The sequence below is a fragment of the Oryctolagus cuniculus genome, chromosome 6, assembly GCF_964237555.1.
Source record: "Oryctolagus cuniculus chromosome 6, mOryCun1.1, whole genome shotgun sequence".
NCBI classification, from domain to species: Eukaryota; Metazoa; Chordata; class Mammalia; order Lagomorpha; family Leporidae; genus Oryctolagus; species Oryctolagus cuniculus.
The window spans coordinates 40,045,900-40,060,110 of NC_091437.1; positions in this window are offsets into that span (position 1 = coordinate 40,045,900).

Genomic DNA, 14,211 nt, shown 5'->3' on the forward strand with positions numbered 1-14,211 from the left:
AGAGCAAAGTCAGAAACCTAGAGATTCATCTGGGTCTCTCACATGGGTTACAGGGGCCCAAGCCTTTGGGCCATCTTCTGCTGCTGTCCCAGGCACATTAGCAGGAGCTGAATCAGACATGGAACAGTGAGGACTCCAACCAGTACCCATATGGGATGCTGGCAAGGCAGGTAGCAGCTTAACCAGCTGCCCTACGATGGTGGCTCCATACCACATGTTGTTTATCCAATCATCATTTGATGAACAGCACAGGCATCTCTTTCATATGCTGATTTCATTTCATTTGGATATATTCCCCAAAGTAGGATAACCGGGTCATATGGTAGGTCAATTTTTAGTTTAGGAATCTCCATACTGTTTTCCATAATGGAGTTTCTTGAGCTACTTATATATTCTGAACATTAATCATTTCTAAGGTTTTACCTGCCTCTAAAGAGCAAGGAGTAATGGACTATCACTTAACAAGTGCCTACTATATACCACATGCTATTTAAATGTTTCCAGTGAGCATCTCATTTACTCCTTTCAACTACATATGAGGTGGCTACTATTGTAATTGCTTCCATAGATAAAAAATTGAATGTCAGAAGTTAAATAAATTTTTAAGACTGGACTTAAACTCAAGTATTTAACAACAATTAAATTTTGGAGATTGTTGAAAATTACCTTTCCAAACAAGCTAAGGAGCTCATGGTAGCCATTTCCATGTTAGTACAATAGGGCTAACAGGAAGCACAAAATATTTGGTACTATACCTAATACAATAATAGTTATTGTATAAAATAGTGCTACAGGGGCCAGTGTTGGGGCACAGTGGATTAAGCTGCCAAGTGCCAGGTTCCTTGTCTGTCACGTGGGAGACATGGATAGATCTCCAGGTTCAGGGCTGCAGCCTGGACAGCCCCAATTGTTAAACTCATTTGGGGAGTGAAGCAACAGATGGAAGTACGTGTGCACCCTGTGTGTTTATGTGCGTGTCTCATCTTCTCTCTGTAACTCTGCCTTGCAAATAATTAAATGAACCTATCTTATTTTTTAAAATATTGTTAGAAGATAAACTTACATGTGTATAGAGCCCTTTATCTTGTAAGCAACAGACATGAAAGGGAGGAAAGGAAAAGAAAAGCCCAAGTCCTACCCGTGTTCTGCCAATGGCATTAATTCAGCTCCTTCCTGTTCCCTCCACTCCACCCAACCACTTAGTCCCACAGCACGTTAGACCTAAGGGAACACTGGTTAACAGAACTGGGTAAAATGATGGGCCCAGGTGTCAGGAGGCTAGAGTTCAAGTCCAAATTCTGTCATTTAATGCCCCTGTAACCTTGAGCAATTTATAGAAACTCTGCAAACCCCAATTTATGGAATAAGGATAGTGGGGACTCCTGAATGATAATCTACATGAGCAACTTCACACCATGCCAAGAATATGGTTCTAAGCGATCCCCAGGCACTGGATCTGAATTCCAGCAATTTGCCAGCTCGGTGACTTCCATTTCTCTGTGCCAAATTTTCTCACAATAATAATGAGGTGGGTACTCTAGGGGTAATTGTGGGGATTAAATAATATGTGTAAAGCAAATGCTTTCAGAGTGGTTAGCACTGAAGAAGGGTGTAAGGTACTATTTTCTTCTAATTTCCACTTATTTATTAGAGAGTGAAGGAGCGCACACTAAGACAGCAAGCTTCCCATCTGCTGGTTCACTCCCCAGTGTCACAGCCTGGCACGGGTAATGAGGATCTGTGTGGAGAGTCAGTCGCACTGGGTGAGGTACATAACTAGTCAGAGCTGGGGAGAGAACCCAGCATTAGGAGTTTGGGACCCTGTAATATCCAAGGCATTAAAGGAGCACAAGAAACTTCAGGCCTTACAATGGAAGAGGTCTTGTGTCTAAGTACCCATGCAACTCCAGGTTTCTCTGCCACCTCTCCCTGTGTCTCTCCCACTGCCTTTGCCCTTTGGGTTCCTCCTTAATGCCACCACTCTTTGTGGAGGCACTTTCTGTTTATAGCTGTTTTGCTTGAGAAAAGCAGACAGTGCTTCTCCTACTCGCCTCTCTGCCTAATTAAGGGGAATTGAGAAAATCTTGGAGCATCATTGAAATTGCTGTCAATCTCTAGGGAACACTTGTAAATTGAAACACCCCTCAGATCATCACTTTACACGACTAATGTCATCATTCCACTGCAATGCATCTCCCAGACCTCATCATAGCTACCTTGTTTGCTTTTTAGAATAATTATGGAACAGTGGTTTAAGATTTAAAATTTATTTTAAAGGTACAGAGACAGATTGCCCATGGACTCATTTCTTCCTCAAGAGCCACGGCAGATAGGCTGTGGCCAGGAATGCTATCTGTGTCTCCCTTGTGGGTGGCAGGGACTCAATTTCTTGAGCCATCTCCTGTTGTTGCTTCCCAGGCTATGGAGTAGTAAGAACATGAAATGGGGAGCAGAGCCAGGACTTTAACCCCCATCCTCCAGTACTGGCTGTGGACATCCCAAGCAGCATCTTAACACTTGTGCTAGATACCTGCCACACAATGTTTTTATTAGCTCATTTTTGAGAAAGAAATTTCAAATTATCATTTTTAATTCCATGGAAAATGGAATTCCAAGTTTATTTTGGTGCAAAAAAGATGTAGATCCACGTTTCTTCATTATATGCATTTTAACAATTTTTATTTGAAATGTCGGAGTGTTGTTGGGGATAGCAAGAATGAAAGCAGAAGATCTTATCTGCTGGTTCACTCCCCAAAGGCCTACAACAGGTAAGACCGGGCCGTGCAGAATCCAGGAGCCTGGAATTCAATCCGGTTCTCCCACATGTGGACCGTCACCAGGTGAGCTTCAGCAGGATGCTGGAATCTGAAGTCAAGGTAGGATCCAACCAAAGCACACCAACATGGGATGTGGACGTCCCAAACAGCATCCCGACTACTACTCCAAGCATCCACTCCTCATAACATGCATTTTTCAGGAACTTTTTGAATATCCATATTTGTGGACTAAATTTTTTCACACCATAATAAGCTTGGTTTTTAATTCCATTTTCTGTGAACTTTTTAAAATTCCTGCATCTGCTTTCCCTACCAGGGGTGGGAAACATTTTTTCTGCCAGCAGCCATTTGGATTTTTATAACATCATTCAAGAAACATAGAAAGTTATCTATTTAAAAATTAGCTTGCTGCAGACCAATTCAATTTTCAATCTCACATGCAGTTGCTTTGGCAGGGCCAGAACAAATGATTTTGCAAACCTTCTACCGTCAGCAGGTGCGATGTTCCCCACCCCTTTGGGCCTAAAGCTTCTATGAAGAATTGATCAGAATGGTAGCAGAATTATGTTTCCAACAGTAAATCACCTGTCAAGTCCTTTAGGCATTACTCAGCAGTTCTGACCCTTGGAATCAGTGGAGAGGAGCTGAAGCAGTGTTTTTAGGACAGACTGCTGTCTCTGACCAGTGTCTTTTCCTCCCTGTTTCTCTTTTGGCTCCAAGAGACACAAGGCAAGGTCATGTGGCACTGCCCTTGCTGCTCATTTTAGAATTCTCTCCATCTCAGAGCAGTCTGCTCTACCAGAGACCAGCAAATACAACCCAGCATTAAGTGGGGACAGGGGCTCAGGGAAAGGCGTGTGAGCTAACTGTGGTGATCATGGTAAATGTTCAATGTCGACAGTGTTTAGCAGAGCACCAGACCTCAAGGCAAATACTTACAGCTAGCTTCATGTTGGATCGTGAGGCACTGACATGCAGCACGAGTTATTGTTCCCACAACACCTGTGATAAAACTATGCCGCCGAGACTGCAAAGGGACTTGTCTGATTCATGGCTGGCAAATAGTGCACTGATCCATTTGAAAGCTCCTAGCACTCCCTCCCATATATCTTAGATCACTTGTGTGAGTCCTCTGTACTGAGTTCATCTTTGAATCCTCGGTATAAATACTGATTTTTAGGTCTAAGAGAAGCTTCTTTTAGCAGGGAAAAAATGTGTCTCCAAAATACATTGAAGTCCTAACCCTGGTACCTGTGAACATGACCTTACATGGAATAAGGGTCTCTGCAGCTTTAAGCTGAGGTCTCACCAGAGCAAAATGGGCCGTAAATCCAGGATGAATGGTATCCTTCTAAGGAGAAATGAGAAAGGGTGAGAAACACACAGAGATGAACACCATGACTAGTCAGACTCACAGAGCAAAGGCCTTCAGGTGACGACAAAGGTAAAGATTGGACTTCACACTGGTGCAAGCCATGACAAGAGGACTGATGATGATGAAGGGAAGCTAGCAGAGTGATGGAGCAAACACATAAGCCTCAGCCATCTCCCTCATTGCCCGAAAGATCAACAATGGAATATATTTTTTGCCTTTGAATCTCAATTGGGTCTCACACCCTATTGTCTTCATACCCCAACCCCACATTCTTTCCAGGCTCCCAAGGCCCAATGCGGTCACCTCAAAGGCCAGTTCCAGGAATTCACCTCCACCTGCTGCCCCCTACCCGTACCCTCATCCCCATCCCCAGACCTCCTATAATATAAAAGGTCTGGCCCTTGGGGTCCAGGTCTTCTACCACATGCTCCATCAATGTGCATGCCAATAGTTGGTCACCCACCTCTGTGAATTTATATTCTCTGAATAAATCCAGTCTGGCTATAGATTCATACACTGCCTCCTCTCGATTCTGCGCCTCTTTTCTTAACATTTTTGGTGCCTCTTGAGAGGAGGCACCAATCTGTGCCTTTTTTTCTAACACAGAACAAGGTTTGGACTTGAGCTGTGTGTATGCATTTATACTGCTGTCCTAAGTCACTCAGTTCGCAGTAGTTTGTTGCCATAAGGACTTGGAGAATATATTCTGAAGGATCTCAAGTGCTACTAATGCAGTTTTGGTAAGGGCTGTGACAGCAGCGTCCCTGGCTCACCTGTGAGCATTCTCCCAGCCCTTCTGCCGATGATCTCGCTTCAGTGACAACTCTACGTGTTCCGGTTTGCAGTTGGACATCATTCCCCTGTTAGCTTTCTCCAATATCCAGGAGGGGTTAAACAGAAGGATTCTATTCCCTGAAGAGTTACAGGGGACAGGGACTGTTGGAAGGCCATTTAACCAGCAATGCACCTTGAAAAAGTACTATCCACACTGAGAAGAAAACATTCACTATGTTTTTTTATTTTTTTATTATTATTTTTTTTTGACAGACAGAGTGGACAGTGAGAGAGAGAGAGAGACAGAGAGAAAGGTCTTCCTTTGCCGTTGGTTCACCCTCCAATAGCCGCCGCGGCCGGCGTGCTGCGGCCGGCGCACCACGCTGATCTGATGGCAGGAGCCAGGTACTTTTCCTGGTCTCCCATGGGGTGCAGGGCCCAAGCACTTGGGCCATCCTCCACTGCACTCCCTGGCCACAGCAGAGAGCTGTCCTGGAAGAGGGACAACCGGGACAGAATCCGGCACCCTGACCAGGACTAGAATCCAGAGTGCCGGCGCCGCAAGGCAGAGGATTAGCCTAGTGAGCCGCGGCGCCGGCTTTCACCATATGTTTTTAAAATTGTCTCCTTTCTGTTCAAACTATGTTAACAATTGTCTTTCATTTTTAGGTATATGTCAGGTGCTCTTGGTGACCTGTCAGAAGCTGCAGGTTTGTCAAATCATATTTACAGTCTCTTCCAATGACTTCCTTAATTGTCCAGCTCCTGTGGGATAAGACCAAGCACATCTCTTTGTCTGCTGCACAAGACTTACACAAAATATGTATTTAACTTTAGGATAAATGAATTAAGGGAGTCAGTGAGAGATAAACATTCAGTCCAGTGGCTGTTAAAGGCAAAATAATTCCTGTAAGAACATCACAGATTGGGACTACTGTCTAGAAGAACAATGCCTGAAACAGCCTCAGAAAACCAACATTTTTAGGATCAGTGCTTTAGATCCCAACAAATAGCTGAACTTAGAGGGAATCCCTGAACTTGGAAGCTCTGCTCTCACTACCACCCCCACCCTAAATGGAAAACCCATGCCGGTCCACCCCTTTGTGGATCTGACTCATTCACAGGACTATATATGGTCCTCAGTAGCAGCCTGAAGTGACTTTTTAAAAGTGGGCCAATAGCTGACATATAGTATTTGCAAATACAAGTTTTGTAGTGGCCTCTGATTCTATTGACATAGATTAAACTGGCCTTGAGCTAAGGCACAGAAGTAGAAGCAATGGCCTGTTTCCTGGGCAGGGAGTGAACCGCAGACAGAGGTTCTGGAACGATGCCTCCAGGCTTTCGCTGCCATTCTTTACAGCTCTCTCCTAACTTTCAGTTTTAAAAAAGTAACTTGACCATTGAATTTTTCTAAGAGTGGAACCGGGGAAGGGCTGTTTATGCTGTTAGCATTGGTGTGTGGAATGGGTTCATGAGCACTGGGAAGATAAAGCGCAGGCTTCAACGTCCCTCCTGCAGGCTTGGCAGTACCTTCTGGAAGAAGATGTAACTTGGGGGCATTTCTGCTGAAGCCAGGCCTCCTGTTCATTCCTTCAAGTGTGATGAGATGGGTAGAAAGAATAAACGGAGAGATGTCTCAGTTAGTTCCTGTAAACAAGACAGGCTAGAGGATCTTCCCCCAAGGTTCTCACTGGACAGAGCAAGACAGAGACCACGAGCTGAGGAGGGTTCGCTCTGTTTGCCAAAGACTACTAAGACTCATTTCTGAAGCTTGAATGTGACTAACAAGTACTGCAGATCTTTTTAAAATGAAGATTTTAACATAGTCTTGGGTAGCAACTCAGATTCCTTTTTTCTGTTACCATGGACTGGTCCTTTGCATGACACCTGGAGTAAAAGGAATTATGCATCAAGTTCTCACTTGCAAGAGGATTCATGACGAGATTACTTTAAATAAGTGTATTCTTCAGGCATTTTTAAAACAGTTCTTTGTATTGAATATACTACTTCCTCATGATCTATAATCATCTCACTGAGCCACAAAACACCAGACCCATTATTATTACTCCACTGTGTTTTGGGACCCATTATGCTATCTCCCCTGTCATCATTTCCCCTCCCTTGCTGGTCTCCATGTGGAGGGATATATCTGAAGGAAAAGAAATTGCTATATGCAAAAAATACCTGCATTCTCATGTTCATTGCAGTTCTACTCATGGCAACATGTTGAAACCATAGCACACCGAGTAAGTTCCGTGTTCATAGGCGGTCATTTGGAAGCTCCACCTACTCGTATCTCTTCTTATTTCTAATCTCATCTGGATTTCACCTCTTTAAATGCACCTCACATTTTGATACCACCTTCAATCCCATACCTTTAGATACCTTTAGTCATGTGCATGTCAAAACCACACCCTCCTCAATCCTCTAACATCTTAGTTCACAAGATGCACAGCAAATTACTACTTCCTCTGTGCAGACTGCTCTAACCCCTCCCTGGATATGTAATATATATATTTTATTTCTTTCTCAATATATAACGTAGTTTTCTGACTTTCTGTATTATCAAAGACTTTCTGCCTCTTCTAATTGTCTCTTTTGGCTTTCTGTTATATTCAATGATTCTCTCAAATACTCTTCTCTACTGGTTGTATAATCCTCATGGACAGAAATCACCTCATTCATTTCTTCTTCTATTCCACAGGTAATCTAATGTTCTACAGAAAGTAAGTTGGGAAAGGAAGAAGGGGAAAGGAGTGTATGCACAGAATTTTTATGTTACTGACTTCTAGCAGATAGTGACCACTTTTAGTTTAGGTTGACGAAACTACATTCAAGGTTTGAACAATTGTGTAAATCATGGATTTTTTATTCTCTTTATAATATCTTATACACAATGCAGTCAGTCACTGGGAATGGGCAGCCAAGAACAATGTGGGTAATACCCGGCAGCTGAGCACCTGGCCACAGTGCACTCACCTGCTCCCTGCGCTGATTCTGGTCTTACTATCTATATGGAACCCTTAGGTAACTCTTCTGTTCATTTCTCAAAGGCTTCCTAGGCCCTTCATCTCATGTCACCTCAGAGGCTAGAAGGTCTCTCCTTAATGTATGCTACACACACTAACCTCAAACTAACAGTGGTCTCCACAGCCGAGAACAGCACAAGACAATCACTTCCCACGCTGGGGTCACTATGCCCACTCCCAGGCTGTACAATGCTTGTTCAGTGCAATGCTCAGCATGATTTGTGCTCATGGATTCCCAAAGCATTTGATTAAAAAAAAAAAAAAGGGCATGTCCTACATGGTAGTTTTAACAACCACAGGTGCTACATAGACTGCCTGCATTCAAAACTCTTCTATGACTGTGTGTGACTTAGACAATTGCTTTCTAAACATTAATGTACCTATGAAACCTGAGGGACCTGTTAAGATTTAGGCTGCCAATCAGTAGGGCTCTGGTGGGCCTGATGGTCTGCATTTCTCAGAGGCACCCCAGGTAATGCTGATGCTGCCATTCCATGACACTGTTAGTGACAACAGCCCTGAGCACAGCACTGCTATATTTTGGCTTCATGTTAGAATGACTAGGGAAGCTTTCAGTATCTCCAAAACTCTGCTGGATGCCATAGTCGCCACATCAAAATATCTGGCTAAGACTCACGTGTCACCATCTCAGTTCTTCACTCTAAAATACTCTTTTAATGATTCCCCATGTTTGTCTTACAAAGTGCACTTGAAATGCTCCCTGGACCATGTAAAATGCTGCTTATAATAGCTATTTTGTTAAAAAAGTAAATGGAGTCATGTCTTGCAAAAAATTTTTGTCCATGTGTTAATAATATTCTTAAATAAAGTGTCCCATGATCAAGTAAATTTTCTAAGTACTGCACTTGACTGCCTACTCCTAGAGTGACACAAACCACCTAAGCATTTCTGAAGATCTATAGAAAGCTATTTATTGCTAATAATTTCCAGGCTAACTAAACATCAACTACCCATAAGCCTTATTATTACTTAGTAAAACCCATTCTAAATGAAATCATTTATTTTCACCAAATTGTTAACACATATGTGTTTTAAGAATATAAAAAGATCCTATATTCACATTAACCAGTTTTACTCATGAGAATGTCTTTGAAAACTATAGAATAGTATTCACTCGAGATAGTGACATTGGTACCTCCAAATACAAACATTTCCATCATCTTAACAATTACTTGTGTACTTTTATAGACACAGCCCACTTCTCTCCTGCCAGCTACCCCCTCCTTAACCCCTGGTGAGTGGGAGTAGGTTCTCTATTTCTAAAATGTTGTCAATATTACACAAATGGAATATTTCAAAATTGCCTTTTTTCAAACTCAGAATACATTTATAAACATTCATCCAAGCTGTTGTATACTTCGATAATTTGTCATATATTGCAGAGTAGTATCCCATGGTCTGGATATATAGTACGTACCCCTTGTCCACAGCCAATTCATTCTAACACCACCAGTAAATGCCTGAAACCAAAGACAGTACCAGACCTCATATGTACTACTATTCCCATACATGCACATGCACACACACCCCTATGATGAAGCTCAATTTACAGTCACACATAGTACGAGACGACTATCAAACAAAATATTTATAATAATATGATAAAATATACTTAAAACTTACAAATTCCAGAATTTTTCCATTAAATAAATTTGAAGCACACTTGACCATAAATAACTGAAACCACAAAAAATAATTGCGCCATCATTCAGTTTTTAATCATTTACCCATCAAAACTGGGTTGTTACCAGTTTGGGTTACTCTAACTACTATAAACATTTGTGTCCAGGTTTTTGCAGAAACATGGGATTTTATTTCTTTGGGATAAGGCCCGGAGTGGTCATAGAGAGCTTACAAGTTTCATTTTTGCAAACAACCACCTGCCAAAGTGTTTTCCAGACTGTTTGTCCAACTTTATATTACCATGAACAATCCAGTTTTTACGTATCTTCATCAGCACTTGGTGATGTGCCAATTATTCATTTAGCCATTGTGTTATTAAGTGTTATGATATTTCAATGCAGTTTTAATTTGCCTTTCCCTAATGAGTAGTGATGGTAATCACATTTTCATGGGCCCGTTTGTCATCTGTAGATGCTCTTCACTAGTATTTCTCTTCATATTTTTTCTATTTTCTCATTAAGTTATGTGTTTTTATACTATTGAGTTTCAAGACTTCTCTACATATGCTAGAGATGAAATGTTTATTGGATATGTCGTTTGCAGTATTTTACGGGGAAAAACAGTGAGAATTACTTTACTTCGTGTTCCTGGATGCTAAAGTCTCAATGTTTAGTTTCAAAGAACTCTACAGTTTGGAAGAACTAGATGAACCCACTGAGAGTATTCCTTTGCATGTAATGACAAAGACAAGTAACAGCTTTGCAATGGTGCAATTGCAGGTTCATGTAAAGGCTAGATGGGTGAGGATATACTCAAGAAAGATAGTATTGAATCACTCTAATGCATTTCTTTGAGGCTTATTTTTAAAGAACTACATACTTTTCTTAGTCTGTTGGTTATGTCCACAAAATTTCTCAATTTCTAATTTTTTCTTTATATTACCAAAATATGCTTTTGATGGAAATTCAATTATTCAATTCCCTAGTTCCAAAAACATCATACTAAAAGGAAGCATAAAGATCAACAAAGTACTTTACATAGTCGTTGGAAAGCTCTGAATGTCCTTTCTGGGCTGGAAACTGGAAGGCTCAGACTTCTCTCAAGCTGCTGAGAGGTACTAGCCTCAAACACTTTTAGGTTCAAGTACTTATTTATATCCCTTTGGAAACAGTAATTTACATCCCGGGGTTACTACCCACATCTGTAGAATGGGACTGATAACAATTTACTCACAGGACTCTGTAGATTAAAAACAGAGAGGATGGGGCTGGCGCTGTGGCGTAGCGGGATAAGCCCTGGCCTGCTGCACCAGCGTCCCTATATGGGTATTGGTTCGTGTCCTGGCTGCTCCTCTTCTGATCCAGCTCTCTCTGCTCATGGCTGGTCATGGCTGCTCATGGCTGGTCAAAGCCGTGGAAGAGCGCCCTTACAACCATGTGGGAGACCTGGAAGAACCTCCTGGCTTCGGACTGGCCCAGCTATGGCAGCTGTGGCTATTTGGGAAGTGAACCAGCAGATGGAGGACCTTTCTGTCTCTCCATCTCTCTGTCTGTATTCTACCTCTCCAATAAATATTTTAAAAAGAAAGAGGAGGAGACAAACTAAAATACAGGTCCTTTGCAAAATTCTGACTGGAAAGAAGCACAAGTTATCAGAAACAACTTCCAGCAGCAGTAACTCTGCCTTCCCTTAGAACTTCAGTTTGGGCTGGATGGGGGAAGGGATGCTAAATAACAAATCCATATTAGCTACTTACTTTTTGTAAAAATATTAAAGCCCACGGCGGCCATTGGAGGGTGAACCAACGGCAAAAGGAAGACCTTTCTCTCTGTCTCTCTCTCTCACTGTCCACTCTGCCTGTCAAAAAAAAAAAAAAAATATATATATATATATATATATATTAAAGCCCTTAAAGGTTGATTAGTCTTGGATCAGTCATTAACATTTTGGTATTAAATTTCTATGAAATCAAATTGGGATTTGAACGACTGACCAAGAAAGAAGTTTTTGTTCTGATCACAAGGTGGATGGTGACACTGGAAAGTAAAGGTTTCAGTGAGCAAAACTTGACAAGGTGTCTCAGGCTGCCCTAAAGCTACCTTGGAGTAATCTGCAGTGTTAGTCATCATTGCTGATTAGAATTATTCACAAAAACTAATACTTCTTTAGCACCTACTATGTGATAGGTACAGTGCTGGCTCTAGACACGTGGCAGTAAATCATTAAAGGCTAATCTTCCAAAACTTAGGGAAATGAAGATTCTTATATAGATACAAAATGAGCACATGTTAAAAATTTAATTTAATTCATATTAATGAAGAACCAGGCAGATGTTACATCCAGTAAAGAAGAGCATTCCCCAAACAGGCATATTGATTGATTGATGGTAATTCAATTGAAGTAAAAGTAGATGCAAAATTGGATTTTTCTACAGGACAGAGGGAAAAATCCACACTCTATATACATATGTATGTGTGTATATATATATATATGTGTGTGTGTGTGTGTGTGTGTGTGTGTGTGTATGTGGTGGGGTGGAATTATAATTTTGATTGGCTGACTACAGAAGCTCTGGAAAAGTCAAGAAACTGAGGGAATAAATCAGTTTATGGATCCAGGTGTCTTTCCCTATAAACTTAAGAGACCAGACTCCAACTCCAATAAATTTTGAAGTCTTTCCAGCTTGAATATATAATACCTCTGTAATTTTATCCTAGTGTTTTAAAGGTTATCTTGAAACATTTAATGGGATTCCAGGCTCTTCAACCATTTGGTCTCAAGGACAATGGCTATCGATCCTCAGTTGGTGAAGAAGTAATTAACAAACCATGACACAGGGATACCCCAGATCTCCAGCTCTGGAGAAACTCTTAGAATCAGAAATGAGACCTTGAAAAACATTCCTTACATAACCCATCTAACATGCCAGAATCTGTTGCTCCTGCTTATTATCTTGTCTACCCACTCATCAGGGGATACTACATCCTCAGCTCTGAGAATGGCTCCGGGTAGTCATGTGGCTAATCATAACTTCCTGTGGATTTGGTGCCTCACGGACAGTAAGAAGGATGCCAATTCTGATCCATTAGGAAAGAAAGTACTTTTTCTACAGGTTTTGCTAGACTAGTAGGGCAAGAATCTGCCAACACTGAGAGCTGCCAATGAGTGAGAACTGACCTGAGGTTAAAACTAGCGCATCAGAACCAGGGAGAGAGTTCTGATGTTCCAAGTACTTAGATCTAACCACAGCTGTGACTAGCAGCACTTACCTACAAACACCTCTACTCTCCTACTTGAGCCAAGATATTCTCTTTTTGTCCTAGACAACGTTACTCAGGTTTCTGTCACTATAAGCTATTCTGTAACAGTATGTGCCTACAAATAAGGTGAAGAGAAAGTCCTAATTTTGAAACAAAGGAATCAATATATATAGCAATGTGAAATAAAACTTGAAAAGCCAGCTGGGATAGGAAGCCTTGGAAAGAAGATCAAATGGTATGAGCTTCACTCACAAGCAGTAATTCTCCAACTTTAGCATGCATCGTAATCAGTGGGATGGCTTATGAAAATACACATTGCTGTACCACATCTTCCAAGTATGACACCAAGCCTAACAGAAACCAGTTCATCATATGGGTGGTGATTCATGGTACAGACTGGCACAACAAGATGAGCAAGAGCCATAGGCTTGGGGTGGGCATTTGGCCTAATGGTTAAGTCACTAGTTAGGATGTCAGAGTGCCTTAGTTTGATTCCTAGCCCTGGTTCCAGATTCCAGCTTCATGCTAAGGCAGACCATGACAGGCAGTAATGAGAACTCTAGTAACTGGGTTTCTACCACATACTAGGGTACCCGGGATTGAGCTCCCAGCTCCCAGAAGCCCTTGTTATTGGTGGCATGAAGGGAATGAACAAGCATCAGATGAGAACGCTTGCTCTCTGTCCCAATGTTGCTCCTTCTCCCTATCAAGTAAAAATTCTTTAAAATAGGCTTTTCTCCCCTTGATGGTGAGAATATAAGTAAATAGTTAATAAGGCAATTGGCTGGGGGAGCTCTACTCAGCAGATATAGATATAAGAAGCAGCCACAGTGGCCCTCAGAACACACAATGCAATTCCAGTCTTAAAATCCTTCATGCCAAGAAAACAAATATTATCAACATTCCATGTCTCAGCTCTACTATTTACTCTGAAGGCTTATCCTCAGGTAGGGTCCCCATCAAATTGTGCCCAAAAAAGTTACCAGCAAGGCTAGGTTCTTCACAGTTCAGACATCAGAGCACAAAGTTGGTGCTTCATTCTATTTTTAACTAAATTCCAATATGGCGTCTTATTGGTATAGCTCAGGGCTCAAGCTTATCCTCAAATACATCATTATTACCTGTGAATATGACAGCCTCATTGTCTAGGACATCCATCCGCCCTCTGAAGTCAAATTTAAATGAATTTATCAAATGTAAATGAATCAAATTTTTCTAAACCACATGACTCTTCTAAAATTTATTTATTTACGAGGAGTAGGGGAGGGAGCATTCCCATGTGGTTGTTTACTCCCCAAATGCCCACAATGACCAGGCCTGGCCCAGGCTCAAGCTAGCATCTTGGAACT